Source organism: Panulirus ornatus, chromosome 28 (assembly GCF_036320965.1).
Source record: "Panulirus ornatus isolate Po-2019 chromosome 28, ASM3632096v1, whole genome shotgun sequence".
NCBI lineage: Eukaryota > Metazoa > Arthropoda > Malacostraca > Decapoda > Palinuridae > Panulirus > Panulirus ornatus.
Window position 1 is genome coordinate 14779117 of NC_092251.1, and position 18159 is coordinate 14797275.

Here is an 18159-nt window from a genome sequence, read left to right on the forward strand (position 1 = left end):
AAACCTACATTCACTGAGAACCAATCACTTTCCTCTCTTCCTACACGTACACATGCCTTACATCCTCGATAAAAACTTTTCACTGCTTCTAACAACTTGCCTCCCACACCATATATTCTTAATACCTTCCACAGAGCATCTCTATCAACTCTATCATATGCCTTCTCCAGATCCATAAATGCTACATACAAATCCATTTGCTTTTGTAAGTATTTCTCACATACATTCTTCAAAGCAAACACCTGATCCACACATCCTCTACCACTTCTGAAACCACACTGCTCTTCCCCAATCTGATGCTCTGTACATGCCTTCACCCTCTCAATCAATATCCTCCCATATAATTTACCAGGAATACTCAACAAACTTATACCTCTGTAATTTGAGCACTCACTCTTATCCCCTTTGCCTTTGTACAATGGCACTATGCACGCATTCCGCCAATCCTCAGGCACCTCACCATGAGTCATACATACATTAAATAACCTTACCAACCAGTCAACAATACAGTCACCCCCTTTTTTAATAAATTCCACTGCAATACCATCCAAACCTGCTGCCTTGCCGGCTTTCATCTTCCGCAAAGCTTTTACTACCTCTTCTCTGTTTACCAAATCATTTTCCCTAACCCTCTCACTTTGCACACCACCTCGACCAAAACACCCTATATCTGCCACTTTATCATCAAACACATTCAACAAACCTTCAAAATACTCACTCCATCTCCTTCTCACATCACCACTACTTGTTTTCACCTCCCCATTTGCGCCCTTCACTGAAGTTCCCATTTGCTCCCTTGTCTTACGCACTTTATTTACCTTCTTCCAGAACATCTTTTTATTCTCCCTAAAATTTAATGATACTCTCTCACCCCAACTCTCATTTGCCCTTTTTTTCACCTCTTGCACCTTTCTCTTGACCTCCTGTCTCTTTTATACATCTCCCACTCAATTTCATTTTTTCCCTGCAAAAATCGTCCAAATGCCTCTCTCTTCTCTTTCACTAATACTCTTACTTCTTCATCCCACCACTCACTACCCTTTCTAATCAACCCACCTCCCACTCTTCTCATGCCACAAGCATCTTTTGCGCAATCCATCACTGATTCCCTAAATTCATCCCATTCCTCCCCCACTCCCCTTACTTCCATTGTTCTCACCTTTTTCCATTCTGTACTCAGTCTCTCCTGGTACTTCCTCACACAAGTCTCCTTCCCAAGCTCACTTACTCTCACCACCCTCTTCACCCCAACATTCACTCTTCTTTTCTGAAAACCCATACAAATCTTCACCTTAGCCTCCACAAGATAATGATCAGACATCCCTCCAGTTGCACCTCTCAGCACATTAACATATACTTTACTACACTTTGTCACTGTCTCCCGCGTTAGCGAAAGTAGCGCAAGGAAACAGACGAAAGAGTGGCCTAACCCACCCACATACACATGTATATACATACGCGTCCACATACGCACATAGACATACCTATACATTTCAACGTATACATATATATATACATAATCAGACATATACATATGTACATACACATGAACATAATTCATACTTGCTGCCTTCACTCATCCCGTCGCCACCCCGCCACACATGAAATGACAACCACCTCCCCCAGCATGCGCACGAGGTACCGCTAGGAAAAGACAACAAAGGCCACATTCGTTCACACTCAGTCTCTAGCTGTCATGTATAATGCACCACAGCTCCCTTTCCACATCCAGGCCCTACAAAACTTTCCATGGTTTACCCCAGACGCTTCACATGCCCTAGTTCAATCCATCGACAGCACGTCGATCCCAGTATACCACATCGTTCCAATTCATTCTATTCCTTGCACGCCTTTCACCCTCCTGCATGTTCAGGCCCCGATCGCTCAAAATCTTTTTCACTCCATCATTCCACCTCCAGTTAAGTCTCCCACTTATCCTCGTTCCCTCCACCTCTGACACATATATCTTCTTTGTCAATCTTTCCTCACTCATTCTCTCCATGTGATCAAACCATTTCAAAACACCCTCTTCTGCTCTCTCAACCACACTCTTTTTATTACCACACATCTCTTTTACCCTTTCATTACTTACTCGATCGAACCGCCCCACACCACATATTGTCCTCAAACATCTTATTCCAGCACATCCACCCTCCTCCGCACTACACTATCTATAGCCCACGCCTCGCAACCATATTGTTGGAACCACTATTCCTTTAAACACCCATTTTTGCTTTCCGAGATAATGTTCTCGCCTTCCACACATTTTTCAACGCCTCCAGAACTTTCGCCCCCTCCCTCACCTTCTGACTCACTTCTGCTCCTTTGGTTCCATCTGCTGCCAAATCCACTCCCAGATTTCTGAAACACTTTACTTCCTCCAGTTTTTCTCCATTCAAACTTACCTCCCAGTTGACTTGTCCCTCGACCCTACTGTACCTAATAACTTTGCTCTTATTCACATTTACTCTCAGCTTTCTTCTTTCACACGCTTTATCAAACTCAGTCACCAGCTTTTGCAGTTTCTCACTCGAATCAGCCACCAGCGCTGTATCGTCAGCGAACAACAACTGACTCACTTCCCAAGCTCTCTCATCCACAACAGACTACGTACTTGCCCCTCTCTCCAAAACTCGTGTATTTACCTCCCTAACAACCCCATCCATAAACAAATTAAACAACCATGGAGACATCACGCACCCCACCTGCAAACCAACATTCACTGAGAACCAGTCACTTTCCTCTCTTCCTACTTGTACATATGCCTTACATCCTCGATAAAAACTTTTCACTGCTTCTAACAAATTCCTCCCACACCATATATTCGTAATACCTTCCACAGAGCATCTCTATCAACTCTTAACATATACCTTCTCCAGCTAATACCTGATCCACACATCCTCTAACACTTCTGAAACCACAGTGCTCTTCCCCAATCTGATGCTCTGCAAATGCCTTCGCCCTCTCTATCAATACCTTCCCGTATAATTTGCCAGGAATACTCAATATGCTTATACCTCTGTAATTTGAGCAATCACCTTTATCCCCTTTAAAGGCCTTTGTACAATATATATATATATATATATATATATATATATATATATATATATATATATATATATATATATATATATATATATATTTATATATAGATTTATGCACCTGGGCATGAGAAGAAAGATCATGAGAGGCAAGTGTTTTGGGAGCAGCTGAATGAGTGTGTTAGTGGTTTTGATGCACGAGACCGGGTTATAGTGATGGGTGATTTGAATGCAAAGGTTAGTAATGTGGCAGTTGAGGGAATAATTGGTATACATGGGGTGTTCAGTGTTGTAAATGGAAATGGTGAAGAGCTTGTAGATTTATGTGCTGAAAAAGGACTGATGATTGGGAATACCTGGTTTAAAAAGCGAGATATACATAAGTATACTTATGTAAGTAGGAGAGATGGCCAGAGAGCGTTATTGGATTACGTGTTAATTGACAGGCGTGCGAAAGAGAGACTTTTGGATGTTAATGTGCTGAGAGGTGCAACTGGAGGGATGTCTGATCATTATCTTGTGGAGGCTAAGGTGAAGATTTGTATGGGTTTTCAGAAAAGAAGAGTGAATGTTGGGGTGAAGAGGGTGGTGAGAGTAAGTGAGCTTGGGAAGGAGACCTGTGTGAGGAAGTACCAGGAGAGACTGAGTACAGAATGGAAAAAGGTGAGAACAATGGAAGTAAGGGGAGTGGGGGAGGAATGGGATGTATTTAGGGAATCAGTGATGGATTGCGCAAAAGATGCTTGTTGCATGAGAAGAGTGGGAGGTGGGTTGATTAGAAAGGGTAGTGAGTGGTGGGATGAAGAAGTAAGAGTATTAGTGAAAGAGAAGAGAGAGGCATTTGGACGATTTTTGCAGGGAAAAAAATGCAATTGAGTGGGAGATGTATAAAAGAAAGAGACAGGAGGTCAAGAGAAAGGTGCAAGAGGTGAAAAAAAAGGGCAAATGAGAGTTGGGGTGAGAGAGTATCATTAAATTTTAGAGAGAATAAAAAGATGTTCTGGAAGGAGGTAAATAAAGTGCGTAAGACAAGGGAGCAAATGGGAACTTCAGTGAAGGGCGCAAATGGGGAGGTGATAACAAGTAGTGGTGATGTGAGAAGGAGATGGAGTGAGTATTTTGAAGGTTTGTTGAATGTGTTTGATGATATAGTGGCAGATATAGGGTGTTTTGGTCGAGGTGGTGTGCAAAGTGAGAGGGTTAGGGAAAATGATTTGGTAAGCAGAGAAGAGGTAGTGAAAGCTTTGCGGAAGATGAAAGCCGGCAAGGCAGCAGGTTTGGATGGTATTGCAGTGGAATTTATTAAAAAAGGGGGTGACTGTATTGTTGACTGGTTGGTAAGGTTATTTAATGTATGTATGACTCATGGTTAGGTGCCTGAGGATTGGCGGAATGCGTGCATAGTGCCATTGTACAAAGGCAAAGGGGATAAGAGTGAGTGCTCAAATTACAGAGGTATAAGTTTGTTGAGTATTCCTGGTAAATTATATGGGAGGGTATTGATTGAGAGGGTGAAGGCATGTACAGAGCATCAGATTGGGGAAGAGCAGTGTGGTTTCAGAAGTGGTAGAGGATGTGTGGATCAGGTGTTTGCTTTGAAGAATGTATGTGAGAAATACTTAGAAAAGCAAATGGATTTGTATGTAGCATTTATGGATCTGGAGAAGGCATATGATAGAGTTGATAGAGATGCTCTGTGGAAGGTATTAAGAATATATGGTGTGGGAGGAAAGTTGTTAGAAGCAGTGAAAAGTTTTTATCGAGGATGTAAGGCATGTGTACGTGTAGGAAGAGAGGAAAGTGATTGGTTCTCAGTGAATGTAGGTTTGCGGCAGGGGTGTGTGATGTCTCCATGGTTGTTTAATTTGTTTATGGGTGGGGTTGTTAGGGAGGTAAATGCAAGAGTCCTGGAAAGAGGGGCAAGTATGAAGTCTGTTGGGGATGAGAGAGCTTGGGAAGTGAGTCAGTTGTTGTTCGCTGATGATACAGCGCTGGTGGCTGATTCATGTGAGAAACTGCAGAAGCTGGTGACTGAGTTTGGTAAAGTGTGTGGAAGAAGAAAGTTAAGAGTAAATGTGAATAAGAGCAAGGTTATTAGGTACAGTAGGGTTGAGGGTCAAGTCAATTGGGAGGTGAGTTTGAATGGAGAAAAACTGGAGGAAGTGAAGTGTTTTAGATATCTGGGAGTGGATCTGGCAGCGGATGGAACCATGGAAGCGGAAGTGGATCATAGGGTGGGGGAGGGGGCGAAAATTCTGGGGGCCTTGAAGAATGTGTGGAAGTCGAGAACATTATCTCGGAAAGCAAAAATGGGTATGTTTGAAGGAATAGTGGTTCCAACAATGTTGTATGGTTGCGAGGCGTGGGCTATGGATAGAGTTGTGCGCAGGAGGATGGAGGTGCTGGAAATGAGATGTTTGAGGACAATGTGTGGTGTGAGGTGGTTTGATCGAGTGAGTAACGTAAGGGTAAGAGAGATGTGTGGAAATAAAAAGAGCGTGGTTGAGAGAGCAGAAGAGGGTGTTTTCAAGTGGTTTGGGCACATGGAGAGAATGAGTGAGGAAAGATTGACCAAGAGGATATATGTGTCGGAGGTGGAGGGAACGAGGAGAAGAGGGAGACCAAATTGGAGGTGGAAAGATGGAGTGAAAAAGATTTTGTGTGATCGGGGCCTGAACATGCAGGAGGGTGAAAGGAGGGCAAGGAATAGAGTGAATTGGAGCGATGTGGTGTACCGGGGTTGACGTGCTGTCAGTGGATTGAATCAAGGCATGTGAAGCGTCTGGGGTAAACCATGGAAAGCTGTGTAGGTATGTATATTTGCGTGTGTGGACGTATGTATATACATGTGTATGGGGGGGGGGGGGTTGGGCCATTTCTTTCGTCTGTTTCCTTGCGCTACCTCGCAAGCGCGGGAGACAGCGACAAAGTATAATAAAAAACAAAAAAAAAGAATATATATATATTATTATTATTATTATATATATATATATATATATATATATATATTTTTTTTTTTTTTTTTGCTTTGTCGCTGTCTCCCGCGTTTGCGAGGTAGCGCAAGGAAACAGACGAAAGAAACGGCCCAACCCACCCCCATACACATGTATATACATACGTCCACACACGCAAATATACATACCTACACACCTTTCCATGGTTTACCCCAGACGCTTCACATGCCCCGATTCAATCCACTGACAGCACGTCAACCCCGGTATACCACATCGCTCCAATTCACTCTATTCCTTGCCCTCCTTTCACCCTCCTGCATGTTCAGGCCCCGATCACACAAAATCTTTTTCACTCCATCTTTCCACCTCCAATTTGGTCTCCCTCTTCTCCTCGTTCCCTCCACCTCCGACACATATATCCTCTTGGTCAATCTTTCCCCACTCATTCTCTCCATGTATATATATATATATATATATATATATATATATATATATATATATCATACAAACCTCCAACAGCAAGGATCGAACCCGGGACCCCTGTGCAAGAGACAGGCATGCTAACCGCAATGCTATGGGACTGTATAATAGGAAACAACTACTCGAAATACTAAGTACCCGAATACCCTTCGTCTCACAATGGTGAGCAACGGGGTCTATATTGGTTATTTCCGAACAGACGCACATAGCCAGCTGATAGCGTTTTACCGAACCTAACTGTACAACGTGGAGGTATATAATATAGACCCCGTTGCTTACCATTGTGAGACGAAGGGTATTCGGGTAATTAGTATTTCGAATAGTTGTTTCCTATTATACAGTCCCATAGCCTAGCGGTTAGCATGCCTGTCTCTTGCACAGGGGTACCGGGTTCGATCCTGGCTGTTGGAGGTTTGTACGTTCCATGAAGGTGCGCGTTCATATGCACTTTATTCGTATATATATATATATATATATATATATATATATATATATATATATATATATATATATATATATACACATGTACATAATTCATACTGTCTGCCCTTATTCACTTCCGTCGCCACCCAGCCACACATGAAATGACAGCCCCCCCCCCCCCCGCATGTGCGCGAGGTAGACCTAGGAAAAGACAACAAAGACCACATTCGTTCACACTCAGTCTCTAGCTGTCATGTATAATGCACCGAAACCACAGTTCCCTCTCCACATCCAGGCCCCATAAAACTTTCCATGGTTTACCCCAGACGCTTCACACGCCCTGGTTCAATCCATTGACAGCACGTCGACCCCGGTATACCACATCGTTCCAGTTCACTCTATTCCTTGCACGCCTTACACCCTCCTGCATGTTCAGGCCCCGATCACTCAAAATCTTTTTCACTCCATATTTCCACCTCCAATTTGGTCTCCCACTTCTCCTCGTTCCCTCCACCTCTGACACATATATCCTCTTGGTCAATCTTTCCTCACTTAATCTCTCCATATGACCAAACCACTTCAAAACAACCTCTTCTGCTCTCTCAACCACACTCTTTTTATTACCACACATCTCTCTTACCCTTTCATTACTTTACTCAATCCAACCACCTCACACCACATATTGTCCTCAAACATCTCATTTCCAGCACATCCACCCTCCTCCGCACAACTCTATCTATAGCCCACGCCTGGCAACCATATAACATTGTTGGGACCACTACTCCTTCAAACATACAAATTTTTGCTTTCCAAGACTTCATTCTCGACTTCCACACATTTTTCAACGCTCCCAGAATTTTCGCCCCCTCCCCCACCTATGATTCACTTCCGCTTCCATGGTTCCATACGCTGCCAAATCCACTCCCAGACATCTAAAACACTTCACTTCCTCCAGTTTTTCTCCATTCAAACTTATCTCCCAACTGAGTTGTCCCTCAACCCTTGCTCTTATTCACATTTACTCTCAGCTTTCTTCTTTCACACACTTTATCAAACTCAGTCACCAGCTTCTACAGTTTCTCATCCGAATCAGCCACCAGCGCTGCATCATCAGCGAACAACAACTGACTCACTTCTCAAGCTCTCATCCACAACGGACTGCATATTTGCCCCTCTCTCCAAAACTCTTGCATTCACCTCCCTAACAACCTCATCCATAAACAAATTAAACAACCATGGAGACATCACGCTCCCCTGCCCTAAAACAACATTCACTGAGAACCAATCACTTTCTTCTCCTCCTACTCGTACACATGCCTTACAACCTCGATAAAAATTTTTCACTGCTTCTGACAACTTACCTCCACCATATATTCTTAATACCTCCCACAGAGCATCTCTATCAGCTCTATCATATGCCTTCTCCAGATCCATAAATGCTACATACAAATCCATTTGCTTTTCCAAGTATTTCTCACATACATTCTTCAAAGCAAACACCTGATCCACACATCCTTTACCATTTCTGAAACCACACTGCTCTTCCCCAATCTGATTGTCTGTACATGCCTTCACCCTCTCAATCAATACCCTCCCATATAATTTCCCAGGAATACTCAACAAACTTATACCTCTGTAATTTGAGCACTCACTCTTATCCCTTTTTCCCTTTGTACATTGGCTCTACGCAAGAATTCCGCCAATCTCAGGCACCTCACCATGAGTCACACATACATTAGATATGTTCTGATCACAAATTCTCTGCCGGCACAATTCTTTTAATATTTCAGGAGAGAGGTCCTGTGTACCATTCGGTCATAGGAAGTTCAGAATCAATTTTCTGATTATCTATTCGTTCATAAACTGAACGATTACGTATGTCTAATTCTTCAATTTCTCACCTGGAAAGTCATCTTGTGATGTCTAAAAAAAGTAACGAAAATTGAGCATTGAATCGAAATACTTGGTTGATAAAGAGGAAATTTCTCTTTTGGTTTATACTCAGGTGACATTATAACAAGATAAAGGGTCAGTGTAATTAACAAAGATCTTTAACGTTTTTCTCAATTAAGTGTAAAGTTCTTTGCGATTCTCGTTTGCTAACCAGTTATCTTCTTTTGATCACCGTCATGTTAGACATACTTCATTATCCTGTGGTTTGTTTGTATGTATCTTTATTCAACTGAATATTCGTATCTTCAGTCATCCAGCTGAGTGGGCATATCTTCCTCGATAGTTCCCTTTCCTGTGAATATTGATTCTCCAGAAGCAGTGTTTAGTGTGTTAAGTTACTACACCTTATTTCTTCAACTGCATCAACATCGAAAAGTTTGATCCATTTCATATTATCAGCAATCCGAAATATTCTTTCCCTAAGTCTCTTGATTTAATGTGTAGTTTAATCTTTGTTTGTTTGAGATAAAAGAAAAGGAAACCTATGGAAACTCTGGCGGTATTGTGGTCATGCAGTGTTACCAAACATATCACTGACGTCACCAGAGCTAATTGGATCCTTATCTTTGGTAACAGTTTCATCTGATACATTACCTCACTTTGTCTCCTGCATCATGTAAGATAAAAGGTATTCTTCTGTTACATCAAATAGTCTGTGTCCTTTCGTGGTCATATTTGTTGATACCCCGAATGCTGCTATCGTGCTGAAAGAACCTACAATTAATGATCTCTTATCATTATATCCTTAATATGCTAATATGACCTGATATATATTCTCGTACTCGTTATCTTGGTGAGTGTATATCGTATTTTATATCCTACTTTAACAATTGTTTGGGCGTCTCTTCTCTCAGTTCAGTGTACAGAAATCGTATTCATCGACATCAGTTTTATCAGCTTATGTTACATACAGACTCTCACCTACAGTGAGGAACTCACCCACCTGTCTCATGGAAACTGTTCACAGCTGTACATCTTAGCATCACTGTTTCTTATAAATGTCTAATATCGATTTTGTGATATCTTTATCTGTCTATAGAGAAGCAGGTTGTTCTTTCCGTTTTCATTCTGTACAGCTGACATTGGTATAGAAAACTTTAACCATATTTACTGAGCCGCAAGGTTCTTCAAATACAACTTCATGAACCCTGGAAATTAGTTTAAGTTTCATTGATCCGTTCCTCGAGGCTTATCATAAACTTCACTGACCTGACCCTGGCAACCTGACCTGCACTCCCCTGACCTAATCCCACCAACATGCAGTGTCTGTAATTTTATCTGACCAGGTCCTCTGGTGTGTGCTGCCCGTGACCCTCCTGGTAAGGTTGCTCTAACACCCGTGTCTCCCGTGGCAGGCTGCTGTCCTTCTCCTACCTGCCAGCATTTAACGCATGGCTTCTGCTGTGGCCGTGGACGCTGGCCCACGACTGGCAGATGGGCTCCGTCCCGCTCCTCACCTCCCTTACAGACGCCAGGAACATCGCCTCCCTCGTCTTCTACCTCGCCCTCGTCTTCATATTCAGAGCTGGGTGCCTGATGGAGGTGAGATTATGGCGCCATCTTCTTCATAACTTAGTACAGCTGGGTCTCTGATAGATGTGAGATTATGTCGTCATCGTCTTCATACTAAGATAATGGTATCTGATGTAGTTGAGATAATACCATCCTCATATTCATTCCCACATGGATGCTTGGTGAAGGTTAGGTTATGAATGTATGCTTGAGAGGGAGCATTGACCGGTAACGAGACAGACTACGCATATCTGTGTCGCTATGAACCATTAAGATAAAGTGGTTTTAGTTTAAGAGACTTAAAGTGTTTATCCGAGTTCGAGTCGTCCATACACCTCTTTGTCAATCTTTCCTCACTCATTCTCTCCATGTGACCAAACCATTTTAATACACCCTCTTCTGCTCTCTCAACCACACTTTTTTAATATCGCACAGCTCTCTTGCCTTTTCATGACTTACTCGATCAAACCACCTCACACCACATATTGTCCTCAAACATCTCATTTCCAGCACATCTATCCTCCTCCATACAACCATATCTATAGCCCATGCCTTAGCTGTTCGTGCCGTCTTGCACTATTACTTTAGAACCATCAGCGCCTAGGTGGCTTCACCCAACCATTCTCTGGTATTTCCCATGAGGGACCTGCTTCTGTAGATTATTGACTCAGGTTTCAGACACCACTGCAGCCAGGACACCGGAGTCAGAAAGGAAAAACTTTTTGAATCAGTTGCTCCTTACAGGCCGGTGGCACGGTGGTGTATGACAGTCCTATGCACCACTTGGACACTCCTGGTCAGACGTGGTGTAGTTGTCAGAGTTACAGACCATGTGTCAGGGCCCACATAGGTTCGAATCCTGGACGTGACAGTCGGCCCACACCCACCCAGGTGTTCATCCTCCTCGTGGGTATGGTCGATAAGTGGGGACCTGGCTTATGCTGGGATGTGTGTGTGTGTGTGTGTGTGTGTGTGTACACACACAGAAGTAAAGGCACGGTAGGTACATATATACAAGACAGAATAACGCAAGTATACAACTTTCCTTTAACAAACACACACACGTTTAAGAAGTTGTAGTACAGTATAGGAAATACTAGGGAAGGGCTTCGTCTCCTACTGCATAAATAGATGATATTAAACCTTTTCCAGTATCGTCCTGTTAATCTGACGTCTACTGTTTCAAAATGTTTTGATTCTCTGTTTGACTCACATTTCCTAAATTATCTTGACTTCCATGATCTTCATTCAGGTCATCAGCATAGATTCTGCAGGGAGATCCATCGGTGATAATCTCTTCTATTTAACTAAGGTTTGGCCATCATCTCTTAAGAGGCTTGGATGACTCTGTGTAGCAGCCACTGATGTATGAAAACCTTTTTTTTTTTTTCACAGGGTGTGGCAACTGGTCTTGCCTCCAGCCTCTAGTCTTTCAGGTCTCCTCTCTCGTTCAGTTCCCTCTCCCTCTGGCCGATCTGTCTCCATAACTGTTGATGGTTGATCGATCAGCCTCTCCAACCTTCCCTACGAACAGCGGTGTCCCTCAGGGATTTGTCCCTTTGCCTTCACTTTTTTTTTATCCGTTTTTCTTTCAATCATTTCTTGTCGCTAACAGGTGCACTTGCCCGCTATCCACTCCACACACCAGTCCTTCACTTCACTCACATCTGCTCCATACTGTCCTGCTCGGCCTCATATCGTCAGAGCTTCCACCGTAAGATGAGGCTTGGGCAGAATTTTTCATAGAAACAAACGCATCTGGTTAAGTTTTATGCTTCTAGCACAGAGTTTCTTCCCATATCTCTCTCTCTCTCTCTCTCTCTCTCTCTCTCTCTCTCTCTCTCTCTCTCTCTCTCTCTCTCTCTCTCTCTCCCTCTCTCCTCTCTCTCCTCTCTCTCTCTCTCTCTCTCTCTCTCTCTCTCTCTCTCTCTCTCTCTCTGTGGTTATGTTTAATTTTCCCATCTCTCTCCCGCCAGGGTGGGGAGGGCAGGGCGGTGCTGCTGGGGTTGTCGCTGCTGGTGCTGCCCTTCTTGCCTGCCACCAACCTCCTCTTCACCATCGGCTTCGTCGTGGCTGAGAGGATCCTCTACATTCCCAGGTACGTGGCCAGAGCTTACCATACCTCAGGAGTTGACTGGAGTCGTCTCAAGTCTTAAGGTGTGTGTGTGTGTGTGTGTGTTTGTTGGGGGGTGGCTTTAGAAAGGTATAAGACATACAATGTATCTTGGGATTGTCCTAAACTTGGTGTTTGGGAGCGTTCTATATCCCTAAGTTATTTTTGTGAGAGTTCTATATCCTTAACTTACTCTGGGAAGCGTTTTATATCCCTAGGTGAGTATTTGAAGCAATTTTATCCTAAGGTTAATATTGGGAACGCTGTATATCCCCATATGGATGCTGACAGGTTGTTTTTATCCCAGGTGAGTCTAAGGCACAGGTGGATATTAAGAACCATCTCTCCCTTACGGTAAAGGTTAAGAGAGTTCCAGATCCATACGTGGATTACGGTTCTTAAACCTACAGTTAAGAGCGTCCTGTATTTCCAGGCAGGAACCAGGAGCGTTCCCTTTCCTTGCCTTGAAGCTTATGATCCAAGGAATTTGACTAAACGATCATTAAGATTGTATCTCAAGGTCGTCTTCACGTCATGAGAAGCATTAAAGTTTGCAGTAGCAGCACCAGAGTTATGAACACCAAGCTGAATAACGAACCTTTGCACACTGACAAAGCCAGACATTATAATGCTAACATGGATGAGCAAAAATTCTGCAAAGAATCATTCATTAACAGATTCAGCAAAACAAGGATACAAAGTTCTCTGTGAGGTAGACTACATAATGCACGAGGTGGTGAAGCTGCTCTCTTTCTTACTGCTTTTGTATATAGCCAGGATATAGGATATGAGAGTCGCTTCATACGTATCATTATATAGCGAACTGATAACTGAGAAGACTGAACGCCTGATGGGATTTGACCGGTCTAGACCCCAGTTGCTCATGCATTTGAGACGGAGGGTATTCGATTACTTGTTAGCGTTCCCAACTACCCACGCAAAGGTCCCGGGTTCGAATCCTTGCTGTCGGAGTGCATTATCACACACACACACACACACATATATATATATATATATATATATATATATATATATATATATATATATATATATATATATATATATATATATATATTCCCAATCACCAGTCCTTTTTCAGCACATAAATCTACAAGCTCTTCACCATTTCCATTTACCTGAACACCCCATGTATACCAATTATTCCCTCAACTGCCACATTACTCACCTTTGCATTCAAATCACCCATCACTATAACCCGGTCGCGTGCATCAAAACCACTAATACACTCATTCAGCTGCTCCCAAAACACTTTCCTCTCATGATCTTTCTTCTCATGCCCAGGTGCATATGCACCAATAATCACCCATCTCTCTCCACCAACTTTCAGTTTTACCCATATTAATCGAGAATTTACTTTCTTACATTCTATCACATACTCCCACAACTCAGGAGTACTGCTACTCCTTCCCTGGTTTAAAAAGCGAGATATACATAAGTATAATTATGTAAGTAGGAGAGATGGCCAGAGAGCGTTATTGGATGACGTGTTGATTGACAGGCGCGCGAAAGAGAGACCTTTGGATGTTAATGTGCTGAGAGGTGCAACTGGAGGGATGTCTGATCATTATCTTGTGGAGGCTAAGGTGAAGATTTGTATGGGTTTTCAGAAAAGAAGAGTGAATGTTGGGGTGAAGAGGATGGTGAGAGTAAGTGAGCTTGGGAAGGAGACTTGTGTGAGGAAGTACCAGGAGAGACTGAGTAGAGAATGGAAAAAGATGAGAGCAATGGAATTAGGGGAGTGGGGGAGGAATGGGATGTATTTAGGGATTCAGTGATGGAGTGCGCAAAAGATGCTTGTGGCATGAGAAGCGTGGGAGGTGGGTTGATCAGAAAGGGTAGTGAGTGGTGGGATGAAGAAGTAAGATTATTAGTGAAAGAGAAGAGAGAGGCATTTGGACGATTTTTGCAGGGAAAAAATGCAATTGAGTGGGAGATGTATAAAAGAAAGAGACAGGAGGTCAAAAGAAAGGTGCAAGAGGTGAAAAAGAGGGCAAATGAGAGTTGGGGTGAGAGAGTACCATTAAATTTTAGGGAGAATAAAAAGATGTTTTGGAAGGAAGTAAATAAAGTGCGTAAGACAAGGGAGCAAATGGGAACTTCAGTGAAGGGCGCAAATGGGGAGGTGATAACAAGTAGTGGTGATGTGAGAAGGAGATGGAGTGAGTATTTTGAAGGTTGTTGAATGTGTTTGATGATAGAGTGGCAGATATAGGGTGTTTTGGTCGAGGTGGTGTGCAAAGTGAGAGGGTTAGGGAAAATGATTTGGTAAACAGAGAAGAGGTAGTAAAAGCTTTGCGGAAGATGAAAGCCGGCAAGGCAGCAGGTTTGGATGGTATTGCAGTGGAATTTATTACAAAAGGGGGTGACTGTATTGTTGACTGGTTGGTAAGGTTATTTAATGTATGTATGACTCATGGTTAGGTGCCTGAGGATTGGCGGAATGCGTGCATAGTGCCATTGTACAAAGTGATTGGTTCTCAGTGAATGTAGGTTTGCGGCAGGGGTGTGTGATGTCTCCATGGTTGTTTAATTTGTTTATGGATGGGTTGTTAGGAGGTGAATGCAAGAGTTTTGGAAATAAGGGCAAATATGAAGTCTGTTGTGGATGAGAGAGCTTGGGAAGTGAGTCAGTTGTTGTTCGCTGATGATACAGCGCTGGTGGCTGATTCATGTGAGAAACTGCAGAAGCTGGTGACTGAGTTTGGTAAAGTGTGTGAAAGAAGAAAGTTCAGAGTAAATGTGAATAAGAGCAAGGTTATTAGGTACAGTAGGGTTGAGGGTCAAGTCAATTGGGAGGTAAGATTGAATGGAGAAAACTGGAGGAAGTAAAGTGTTTTAGATATGTGGGAGTGGATTTGGCAGCGGATGGAACCATGGAAGCGGAAGTGAATCATAGGTGGGGGAGGGGCGAAAATCCTGGAGCGTTGAAGAATGTTTGGAAGTCGAGAACATTATCTCGGAAAGCAAAAATGGGTATGTTTGAAGGAATAGTGGTTCCAACAATGTTGTATTCCAACAATGTTGTATGGTTGCGAGGCGTGGGCTATGGATAGAGTTGTGCGGAGGAGGGTGGATGTGCTGGAAATGAGATGTTTGAGGACAATGTGTGGTGTGAGTTGGTTTGATCGAGTAAGTAATGTAAGGGTAAGAGAGATGTGTGGAAATAAAAAGAGCATGGTTGAGAGAGCAGAAGAGGGTGTTTTGAAATGGTTTGGGCACATGGATAGAATGAGTAGGAAAGATTGACCAGAGGATATATGTGTCGGAGGTGGAGGGAACGAGGAGAAGTGGGAGACCAAATTGGAGGTGGAAAGATGGAGTGAAAAAGATTTTGAGTGATCGGGGCCTGAACATGCAGGAGGGTGAAAGGCGTGCAAGGAATAGAGTGAATTGGATCGATGTGGTATACTGGGGTTGACGTGCTGTTAGTGGATTGAATCAGGGCATGTGAAGCGTCAGGGGTAAACCATGAAAGTTTGTGGGGCCTGGATGTGGAAAGGGAGCTGTGGTTTCGGGCATTACTGCATGACAGCTAGAGACTGAGTGTGAACGAATGGGGCCTTTGTGGTCTTTTCCTAGCGCATACCTCGCACAGGGGGGAGGGGGATGGTATTCCAGTGTGGTCAAGGTGGCGATGGGAATGAATAAAGACAGACAGTGTGAATTGTGTGCATGGGTATATATGTATGTTTCTGTGTGTGTATATATATGTGTACATTGAGATGTATAGGTAATATATATTTGCGTGTGTGGATGTGTATGTATATACATGTGTATGGGGGTGGGTTTGGGCCATTCTTTCGTCTGTTTCCTTGCGCTACCTCGCAAACGCGGGAGACAGCGACAAAGCAAAATATATAATAATGAAATATATATATATATATATATATATAATATATATATATATATTAATATATATATATATATATATATATTTTTTTTTTCTTTTAAACTATTCGCCATTTCCCGCGTTAGCGAGGTACCGTTAAGAACAGAGGACTGGGCCTTTTTGGAATATCCTCACCTGGTCCCTCTGTTCCTTCTTTTGGAAAATTTTAAAAAAAACGAGAGGGGAGGATTTCCAGCCCCCCGCTCCCTCCCTTATTAGTCGCCTTCTACGACACGCAGGGAATACGTGGGAAGTATTCTTAATCCCCTATCCCCAGGGATATATATATATATATATATATATATATATATATATATATATTATATATATATATATATATATATATAATATATGCCCACACAGCACATATACATATCTATACATCTCAACGTATACATATATATACGCGCACAGACATACATATATACACATGGACATAATTCATACTGTTTGCCCTTATTCATTCCCGTCGCCAACCCGCCACACTTAAATAACAACCCCCTACCCCCGCATGTGCGCGAGGTAGCGCTAGGAAAGGACAACATAGGCCACATTCGTTCACACGCAGTCCTAGCTGTCATGTATAATGCACTGAAACCACAGCTACCTTTCCACATCCAGACCCCACAAAACTTTCCATGGTTTACCCCAACGCTTCACATGCCCTGGTTCAATCCATTGACAGCACGTCGACCATGGTATACCACATCGTTCCAATTCATTCTGTTCCTGCACGCCTTTCACCCTCCTGCATGTTCAGGCCCCGATCACTCAAAATCTCTCTCACTCCGTCTTTCCACTTCCAATTTGGCCTCCCACTTCTCGTTCTCTCCACCTCTGACACATATATGCTCTTTGTCAATCTTTCCTCTTTCACTGTCTCCATGTGACCAAACCACCCCAAAACGCTCTCCTCTACTCTCTCAACCATACTCTTTTTGTTACCACATCTCTCTTACCCTTTCATTACTTATTCGATCAAACCACCTCAACACACATATTGTCCTCAAACATCTCATTTCCAGCACATCCACCCTCCACACAATTATATCTAATAGCCCACGCCTCGCAACCATATAACATTGTTGGAACCACTCTTCCTTCAAACATACCCATTTTTGCTTTCCAAGATAATGTTCTCGACTTCCACACATTTTTCAACGCTCCCAGAGCTTTCGCCCCCTCCCCCACCCTATGATTCACTTCTGCTTCCATGGTTCCATCCGCTGCCAAATCCACTCCCAGATACCTAAAACACTTCACTTCCTCCAGTTTTTCTCCATTCAAACTACCTCCCAGTTGACTTGTCCCTCAACCCTACTGTACCTAATAACCTTGCTCTTATTCACATTTACTCTCAACTTTCTTCTTTCACACACTTTACCAAACTCAGTTTCCAGCTTCTGCAGACCCGAAATCAGCCACCAGCGCTGCATCATCAGCGAACAACAACTGACTCACTTCCCAAGCTCTCTCATCCATAACAGACTGCATACTTGCCCCTCTTTCCAAGACTCTTGCATTCACCTCCCTAACAACTCATCCATAAACAATTTAACAAACCATGGAGACATCACGCACCCCTGCAGGAAACCAACATTCAATGAGAACCAATCAATTCCTCTCTTCCTACACGTGCACATGCCTTACATCCTCGATAAAAACTTTTCACTGCTTCTAACAACTTACCTCCCACACCATATATTCTTAATACCTTCAAGTGCATCTCTATCACTCTACCATATCCTTCTCCAGAGATCCATGATGCTAACA

At 43.0% G+C, this 18159-nt stretch overlaps 1 pseudogene; it reads left to right on the forward strand.

Annotated features, from left to right (window-relative positions):
• Positions 1–18159, forward strand: part of LOC139757743 (protein O-mannosyl-transferase TMTC1-like) — a 390520-nt pseudogene that overhangs the window by 193783 nt on the left and 178578 nt on the right.